Below are 10,868 nucleotides of genomic sequence, written 5' to 3'. Positions count from 1 at the left end.
AACACGTATTGTTTTGACCAAAAATATCACTTAAGGGTCCATTTGGAACCCCTTCAAAAAACCCTGAGGGTCCCTGGACCCCACTTTGAGAACCACAGCACTAGCCTATAGCTTTGACATTTCATATATGTGTATTCCTGTCATACTCACAGGACAGCCTTGCTTTCTATTCATATGCTTTAAAAACTTTTACTTATGCCAATACTCCATTGGGATACATGTTCCTTTTCTGTCCTTTTCCCCCATTTTAAAAAAATAAATAAATCACTTTATTCATTTATACCAGGACGTGGGAAAGGGAGAAGAGAGAAAAATGGACTGCAAGTGTGAAAGGAAATAAAAAGGGGAAAAGGGGAGGGGGGACTCTACTCAATGCTAAATATTGATATTTCAAATATCTGCCTCAACAGGATGCTAGATGGATGGATATGGGCATTAGCCCATATATCTGAAGGACAGTAGTAGACACCAACTATATATAATCTATTTTCATGCAGACAAGAGATTCTGAAAGGGGCACTATTATGTATCAAAGTAAAGCATACATAATTTCAATATTAGATCAAGTATTTTGCACTTCTTTTTGTTAGCAGTTACAATGGTACATACAGTACATATACCTTTAAAGATAGGTGATACATCAGCCCAGGTAGACCAGTTGTTGTAAAAAGTGCACTGAACAAGTAAAAGACAAATAAACAGTCTTTTGTGGTTCTGTTATTTTAACATTTATGAAAGAGGATAAAGATAACAGGCACAATTCCATTTGATAACTCAAAGGATCAGTTGACACAAAAAAAAAAAAAAACTGTTTAATCATGTTAATTTAACATACAGACTTACAGAAGCGTATTTGCTGCCATGGCAGAAAAGGAAAAACGGATTGGTATAACATTGCGAAAATGTGAAAAGTTAGTTTTTCATGTTATAACAAAATATTTTCAGGTTATGTGAAACCCATTACAACATTATAGCTTATTGTTATAACATAAAACATTTTATGTTTTACGTGATATCAGCATATTGTTAGTGTGAAACATTTCACGTTATATCAATATTAAAGTTATCACGCTATAATATGAAATGTTATAACAATACAAGTTATGTTATAACATGAAATGTTTCACATTATATCAACATAAATAGTATATTGTTCAATATGAGTTTGGATGCTATAACATGAAAATCATCTTGTTATAACAAACATTTGACGTCGTCTTGTGACATTCATCTGTTTGTTATGTTTTTTCCTGCAGCATTAGATTGTAATTGAAGCCCTCTTCAGTTGTATTTCTTTACAGTAGGAGTAACATAATTTACATTCAACCTGTGAGCATGCCATACATATAACCAAAAGAAAGCTGGCTCTTTAGCTCTCAGTTTGGGCTCAAGTGTTGGGACCATGTTCACAATTTACAATATCCTATGTCTCTTAGTACAGACATTTATTAAAAATATGCTTATTGGATATTTGATATGAAAGATACCCATTTAACAGTAAGCACATTAAAGCCCAATAGTTTCTCACTACTAGCTGAAATTAGTCTCCTTATTCTTACTGACCAACTAGTTTATACAACAATAGAAAAGCAAGGCTTGGATCCATGGTCACAATCAGAAATATCAGACTCTTGTGGATAAGTGATACAAAAGAAAACCAGCACATTAAATTCAGACAGCTTCTCACAAGATGTCTCTGGATTCTTACTGACCAACTGGTTTTCAACTAAATGAAAAAGCAAGACACCGCAGGGAATTGAACCCTGTCCTGACCAAGTCAGGAGTGCCCCCACCGGAGACTTTTGCTTTTTTTGTTGCGGTTTTAGAAAAAGGGCTAAAAGCAAAACCTGGAGGAACAGAACCCAAAAGCTTGTTCACCCAGGAAAAGAAAACCCCTGGATACAGGCTGCTAATATCCTTTCGTCACCACCCGAGGCATTTTGCTTGGTCCCGTAGCTGAAATGAGAGGAAATCCCAGAAAGACATTTATTGCTCTTCAGATTCCAAATTCACTAGTTTTCAGTTTACAAGTCTATGATAACAGTTCGTAAATGCAATTATACGTTTGACTTATCAGTGACACTCATCTAACCTGACGCCGTCAAATGGAAGAAGCTTGCGACACACATTTTGTTTCGCAGCCTACTTCCATCTGAGACTCCGTAAGCAGAATCGATGACAGACGGCGTTTTCATTTTTTCAAGCTACTTGGCAGGTGATTGGATGATCCCACCCCTAGCAGCCGCTGATTGGTTCTAACACGCAGCCGACCGGGCAGCTTTACTCCCTGAGCAATCCTAGACTCCTTCCTGAAATCAAATGCAAATGAGATTTCCGGAGGGAGGGGGGTTTACCAGGCTAACACTCATCCAGATCAGAGGTGAAATGAGCTGGCAGTTGATGCTGGCTTGCAAGTGGCTAACTTTGTAGCTCTAATGGAAAGAAAACAGGGGACAATTTATGTCTCCCCCAAGCCCAATACTTAACTCATTCAAAAAGCTCATCTATAGAACAAATGCATCAATACGGCTATCATTTACCAAGATTGAAGATTGAGGTACAGTAAATCATAGCAAGCTACTCTCCCTCAATTGTAGAAGAAGGGATTTTACACCAGAGGCCGGTTGACCCGAGTCACAAGTCCCCGATTTAAGCTGAATCAAAAGAAATCTGTAGTATTGCCCCCCGAGCCCCTTCGGCGCAACCTACCACATCGTATGACAGCAACTGCATGAACAATATGTAATCAAAACGTTACACAGAGCCAATATGCATGGTTCAGTACCATCAAGGACCCGAGGTAGTGATGTGCTGGTCAGGTCCGCACAGCGGTTGTACAGAAACAGACATAAAAAGGTAGACGCCTCCTCTGACTCTATAGTCCAGGCAATCTAGCCCATTTTAGACCCAAAAGTCAGACTAATTGTAAGAGAATTTTTTTCAACAGATATCATTTCTATGAGGTGTCTAGAACAACATACTAAAAGTCCTAAGAAATCCTAGATGCGGAAATATGTTTAATTCTCATCAATTCAAGATGTGTGCTAATACCTCGAGAAAACTAAACACCCTAATGGGCTTTTTTTTCTCTTTTGTCCTATCACAATGAAACTTTCCACAATGAATCTTAACATGAAAACTAAACTTTTTTGTATTACAAGTTTCTCTGAAACTTAATTTGAATATGCAAATTAGCTTAATATATATTGAATATGGCCACATTTGCATATCACGAAAATTACTTTTCCCCAAAATGTATTATATTTACATTGTTGTTTGTTAATGATATCAAACACACTGATCAGACTTTCATGAACCATTTCATCGAAATATTGTGACTTCATAGAATAACAAGCTCAGCAGTACAATGTGACCCCTATCCTGACGTTCGACCAACCCCCTTTACTGGAAAGCCTTGACCATTATCCAGTCTCAGCCAAGCAACAATGAACTCAAGTGAATATTCCTCAGGCTTGGAGGGTTCCACATGCAAATGAGCTTCTTGGGTAGCATTGGACACTTAATGGCAGGGTCTGGACTGGAGGAGCTACTAGAGGTGGTGTATGCTCGCAATACAGTTTGCCACATGATGACTGGCAAGGCGGTCTCCAGGGCAGTTCGTGGTCATATGCTTGTTGATGCAGCACTGAACACTATGTTGCTGGCTGATGCGTAAAATGTGCCAGTCCCAACAAAAGACACAGTCGAGGAAACTCGGATCGAGATGGCGCCTGCCACCGATACTGAGCCAACAGAAGACACAGTCGAGGAACCTCGGATCGAGATGGCACCTGCCACCGATACTCAGCCAGTTGATGAGGAAGTACTCAATACTTTACCAGAAACAGATGTGACAGACTTGACCATAGCCAGTGAACTATATGACAAAGTCATGTCCTCTTCTTTGCCGATAAGAGAACTGTGTTCTGAAGAGGTTTTGGAGAGAATCCAGAGTACTCTTGGAAGATGGAAACCATGAATACAAGGACAGCACAGCTTTGGCAGCAATACATGAATATGATTGATATTCTGCGAAACTTCATCAGAGTTGAGAGGACAGGCAACTGGGACACCGACTATATGCAAAGTCAGCCTATGTGTACCTGCAAATGATGACAGCCCTACCTGAAACACACCCAGATGTCCACAAGAAATTTGAGGAGGGATTCCACGTAGTGAGGCGAAGCAACAGGTATTGGGCTGGACTGTCCACTGATCTCATTATTGAGCAAGTGCTCATGAGAAATGTAAAAACACATGGTGGCCTAACGAGAGGAAAAGGATTCACAGAGACACAACGCTTAGTGTGGGTCCTTTCAATGCCAGCGTGTGCAAACATCAACAATGCTATGCAGTCATTCACAGGTGTCTCATATGAGACCAGCGACCAACATAAAGACCTGTCCAAGGCCAGGCAGACAAGAGATGTCGGTGACACGCTTGCCCTTCTCACCTATCTGAAAGAGAGAGATCCTTTCACTGAGAACCATTCCCTGCACAACATTGCTAATGGCATGACAGCCGAGCAGGGAGTGAATGTTGAGAAGTCAAGGGAGATAGGGTGCAAGATTTTGGAATCTATGATAGGGAAATCAGTGGAAGAATTCACCTTCAGGAAAGCTGACCAAGCAGTGACTCTTGCATCTAGATCAACTGTCAAGATCAGAGGAGAGACAGTAGTTGTGGATCCACAGCTGTTATTCCAGCGTCTCGTAGCAGTGAGAGACCGTTGTGAAGATTTGCCATCACTGTTCAAGTATGAACTTTGCAGTCATCCAACTGCTTTGTTTGAATCGTCACACCTACCCCTCCAGGCAAACAAGGCAGTCCTTGCCGATGTCCTCTGGAAGTCCATTGATCAGCAGCAAAGACAACCCAGTGGTGATGTCCAGCATGTCCTTGATGGGGGTGCTTTACTACATCGTCTACCATGGCCAAAAGGGTCGACTTATGACAGTGTGTGTGAAATGTATGTCAGATATGTCATACAGAAATATGGTATGACTACTGTCATAGTCTTTGATGGCTACAAAGACGAACCAACAATAAAAGATGCCACCCAACTGCGACGAACTGGTGTTAGTCCCGGCGTGACTGTACACTTCTCTGGTGACATGATCATCCAATCCAAAAAGGACCAGTTCCTTAACAATAAGGAAAATAAACAACGCTTCTTGGTTTATCTAAGTAATAAACTAGAGAGGGCTGGGTGCATCACAGACCATGCAAAGAATGATGCTGATGTGCTCATTGTCCAGAAAAAAACACAAAAAACACAAAAAGAACCTCTCCTGTTGTTGCTACCTTGTCGTGGTGGGGAGGCTTGTGTGCCTCTGTGACCCTGAGGACTATACCGGTGGGGGTTATACCCCCGGCAGGTACAACCAAGCCGGGCAGGTTTCAGGTTAGAGGCCAGTGCAAAAGCAGCATTACCATCAACCGTTAGCAGTAGGATGGTTGGAGGAAGATTAGACGGATTTATGCATTTGTCATACATATGAATGGTGTTTTTGATGTTATTCTATGAAGTCACAATATTTCGATGAAATGGTTCATGAAAGTCTGATCAGTGTGTTTGATATCATTAACAAACAACAATGTAAATATAATACATTTTGGGGAAAAGTAATTTTCGTGATATGCAAATTTGGGCATATTCAATATATATTAAGCTAATTTGCATATTCAAATTAAGTTTTAGAGAAACTTGTAATACAAAAAAGTTTAGTTTTCATGTTAAGATTCATTGTGGAAAGTTTCATTGTGATAGGACAAAAGAAAAAAAAAAGCCCATTAGGGTGTTTAGTTTTCTCGAGGTATTAGCACACATCTTGAATTGATGAGAATTAAACATATTTCCGCATCTAGGATTTCTTAGGACTTTTAGTATGTTGTTCTAGACACCTCATAGAAATGATATCTGTTGAAAAAAATTCTCTTACAATTAGTCTGTCTGGAAATGCTACTTTGCCTGGACTACTAGGGCGTATCTAACTGCAGGCGCCATTTTTGGGAAGGCATAAGAGGTCTATACAGGGCCAGAGACATGATCACTTCATGTGCAGCTTGGGTGTGTACAAACAGACGTTTATGTGTGTGCAGGCAGTGCAGCTTTTAGGATGAGATTGGTTCAGAACGAAGATGTGTTGTTCAACAGCCTTCATGTTATGTTATTGTCATTAGTTGTCTTAATTTTACAAATTGAGGCTTCGCTTCACCACATCACTAAACTATAAATTACAGAGTGGCAACACGGCAAAAGTTGTGCAAAATAGTTATCTTCCAGGGAATTTTATTTATTATTATACTTTATGTATTTTTGTTTATTTATTTACTTACTAACCATATTATAATGCTCTGCTTTCAACTGTCTTGGAGTGTTATGTTTCAGTGCCGTTAAAATATAGAACAAAGACAGTCTCAAACCGATTTCATTTGCATTTGCTATTTTTGTAAAAGCGAAAAAACCTCAATGATGGTCAATTATTTCAGTCTTTCAAAGTTGATAACAAATGTACGTTTTGTGGTCCAAAAATGTTATAAATGTTTAATTCATTGTCGTTTATTTATTCAATTGTGGTATTTATGATTTAATGTTTGGACCTGAAAACGTCCATAGATGTTCTATGGACGTGTTCTGACCTGAATAGCATGATGAGGATGTTGTTTAGACAGAAACCGCAATGTGGCCTGCATATTTCATGTATATAGTCTATTCCAGTGACTGAACTGACAGAAATGCTTTGTGACCATTATTGTTACTTAGATGTAACCAAGTATAGGCCTACTGGATCCATAACTCCATCTGGCATTTGTTACAAACTTAAACCACTTGAAAATTCAGGGAGTTGTGATGATTTTAATATTGGAGAGACCGTCCGTGTCAATTATGGACATAAATGCATTAGAAGGCTCGTCTGCCTTCCCGAATATGGCGGCCGCGGATACAGGTCGCTCCAATGAAGTATCTAGGTTTCTATATACAGAAATATCTACAATTCACAAATCTCTGCATCCGTCTGCTGTGTCCCTTTTATGGCGCTATATATATATATATATATATATATATATATATATATATATATATATATATATATATATAGGGCACTCAACAACACTATATGAAATGGATTTCCTGTCTTACTGACCAACTGTAGTTCCCAACAAAATGAAAGCAAGACACCGCAGGGAATTGAACCCCGTCCTGAGCAGGTCAGGAGTGCCACCACCGGAGTCTTTTGCTTTTTTTGTTGTGGTTTAAAGGAAAGGGCTAAAAGCAAAACCTGGAGGAACAGAACCCGAAAGCTTGTTCCCCCAGGAAAAGAAAACCCCTGGACTGCTATACTATCCTGTCACCACCTTAGGCATTTTGCTTGGTCCCGAGGCTGAAACTAGAGGAAAAGAGACAACTGGTTTCCCCAATCCCCATCATATCCCCATAAATTATTGTATTGCTGCTCTACTGAATTCACTAGTTTTCAGTTAACAAATCCATGATACCAGTACATTAAATATTCGTATATACACATATTGAATGTTCTTATCCAAAAGTTTGACTTATCAGTGACACTCATCCAGATTCAAAGGTGAAATGAGCTGGCAGTCGATGTCTGCTTGCAAGTACCTAAGTGTAGCTGTAATGGAAAGAGAAAATGGACAATTTATGTCTCCCCTGCCCCCCACCCACACAAGCCCAATACTCATCCCATTCAAACTGCTCATCTATGGAACATATGCATCAATATGGCTGTCATTTACCAAGATCAATGCACCGTATACATCATAGCAAGCTACTCTCCATCACCAAGGCTCAATACAACAAGACATGGGATTTTACACTAGAAGCTGGCTGACCCGAGTCACGAATCCTCCCACGAGTCCCCGTGGCTGTTAGTCGCCCTGGCTCAGTTGTGATTTAAGCTGAATCAAGAGAAATCTGAAAGGTAGAGAGAGAGTGTTGCCCCCCCCCCCCACCCACCCAAATCTACTGAAATGTTTGACAGCGACTTCATGAGCAATATGTAATCAAAATGTTATGCAGAGTTGATGTGCATGCAACGTTTTGAGTTACACAATTAAGCCATGGTATGTTAAAAGAAAAATCAAGGGAACCGAAATTACTTAACTTAGCACCCATGAAGTGATGCTGAATTAGCAAGACAAGCCTGTGGCTCTTGATCTGAATGTGACTGGATTCTCAGTGTTCCATCACAGGGTTAGGGCCATTCCAGAAGCCAAATTCAAGACAAATTTAAGTTGAGTAATTTAACCTGAGAAACCAAAAGGGAAAGAGAAAAGGCACACACACACACACACAGCACACAGAGAGGGGGAAACTTCTGCGAAGGATGTCAGGGAGGGTCACGTTTAAGCTCAAGCGCACAGAGGGTTGGTACTTCATTCAGGGGGCCACACTCATTTGCTGACAGCTTCCACAGATGGTTTTACATTCAGAGGCAGGCGCGATCGAGTAGACAGACGAAAATGATCTGAAACAAAGAGTGACCTACACAACAAACCCAACCACACGGTAGTAAAAAGCCTTCGAGTTCTTGTCATCTTATGGCTTAAGATGCAAAGCAGTAGGGCTCTATGGCGAAAGAGGAACATACACCAGTAAAGCATTGTTTGATGTTATTGGCGATTTGAGGTTAACATAAAGCCAGTTCAAGATGTGAGTTGTCAATCTACATTGTAGGAGTCAAATTGGATTTGCCTACAATTTTGAAAGATAAGCCAAGATCTTACTACATGCTCCAGGTTAGAAGACCTCACTTGTGCTTGAACCCATCTTGCACATTGATTTCTGAAAAGAGAAAGTGCAGGAATACCCCCCAACCAATAGCAAAGAATAACAAACAGGAAAGCAACACATTTGCACTGCATTTCAGTCCAGATCAAGGCTGCACAATGCACAGCATCTTACCTCAGCTACATAAATTTAGAATGCCATCGCACAGTTGCACGACTGCAAAAAATATTTTTTGCCAAGTAATAAAGCCTACAATTACTAGACTGCCTCTAACACATTTGCGCAATGGCTGGTAGCTGAGGGCTAGTAGTTCAATCTAATTCATCTAAAAAAAAGAAGACCTGTCTTCCGTTTGTTCAAATTGCATGTCGGGCTGAATTCAAAGGGTCGGATGATTCCTGCGGTCTCCTAGGTAGACTGTATTCTTCCTTTCGGCGCGTGCAATTCTGCAAGATCAAAAAGGAAAACAAGCGACAACCCTATATCCCCACCCTCAAATAATCAGAACTGACTATAGTTATCCTTCCCCAAACAATGTAGGCTTTACTTCAGATAGCACTGGAATCACCATAACGGGATTCCATCAAATCTTCCCGTTATCACTAAGACTTGCGTTGTAAGAAAGCACAGCAGTGCAATTTCTACATTCAAGTATTGCACGATACTGCTTTGCATGTAGATGCTTTTGTGTCAAGACCAATCAGGGCAGTTGAGCCCATTCAAAAGATAGTGTCCTCACTGGGATTGATAATCATTTCCACTTTTGGACATCAATATTTGATGGATTCAACTTATCTGCCTTCAAGTTCCGCTTAAAGAGCTGTCATGAAGCCCAGGTCACATCTGTGCGCTACAAAGCTCCAAGCTTTGGTCATACCTGAAAAAGCACAAGAAAAGCTGCCCCGCACAAGCCACCCAACTCCCCAAAAGAACAGCTGCCAAAACTGTATTCAACCACAACAAGCTATGCATTTATTATGCAAAAGTTTAATCCTTTACAGATAGTTCAGTCATTGTATTATCAATACAAAGCATTGCAACTAATTGCAAAGGAAGTGCAATGGAGGCAATTTATCAGATAATGAATGTTAAAGAGAAATGTGAACACATTTAGTGACCTTACGTGATGTTTGATGCACAAGTACAACCGTTACATACAATGAGTTAGGAGAGTTCCTGATGGTCTTGAGTATTGGAAAGCGCACAGGACACAGCACACTGAAAAATGCAAAGGGAAAAAAAAGAAAGCCTCCCTCCCACAGAGAAACACCCACCCAAAACAACAAACACCAGTACAGAACTCAACTACAACTGTAATACCACCAATACAGAATTTCACTACTGCATTACCATGAATACAATTCAAAGAAAATTCAGGTCAACTATTTGCCAAAGTAAACATTTAAATACCACAGGCCTGAATGTGAAGGCTTTCCTCCGTAGGGACAGTAGGTGAACTTCAAAGTAGGTTTATTTTTGGAGGGATGCGACATACAACTTAATCTGCAAAAGTCACAAAAAGCAGACCCATCCCCAAACCCCAACATGGCAACTTCAAAGTAGGACATAATTATGATTGGCATCTATTGAAAAGGACTTATTACCACACTCCCTGGGAAACCACCAAACGTGTTGCTACACCAGGAGGCCTAGTTTGATATGCTTGGAGTTGCTACGCTGCAAGGCAAAATGTCCGCTCGAATGAGACGTGGTGCACCTGGTTGACTCCTACTCAAGCCATTTGGATCTTTTTGCGTCGCGTTTCACGAAGCTGTAAAGTCTAGGAAGAGATGGGTTAACAGCCCACAGCCCACCCCCCTCCCCTGATAATGTTGCATGTGCAAGACCTCAAGTTCAACACGAAAACAAATTTTAAGTGAATGAAAATCTTATAATGGAATTATTCCAGATGGGCAATACCTTCCTACATTCCCTTTAACGCAGCAAATGCACTGGATCCCATCCTTACTGCTATAATATGAAGAGAGTTCAACTCGTTTTGAGGGGTTGGCCTGTGAAAAGAAGAACTCAACACATGTTGTGAAGCCCCACCCCCACCCTCCATAGTCAACCCCAAATAAATGTACTGAGCCAAGAATGACTATCAATTTAATTA

Source organism: Gymnoscopelus braueri (assembly GCF_963280865.1).
Source record: "Gymnoscopelus braueri genome assembly, chromosome: 20".
NCBI classification, from domain to species: domain Eukaryota; kingdom Metazoa; phylum Chordata; class Actinopteri; order Myctophiformes; family Myctophidae; genus Gymnoscopelus; species Gymnoscopelus braueri.
Note: the sequence above shows the minus strand (reverse complement) of the source record.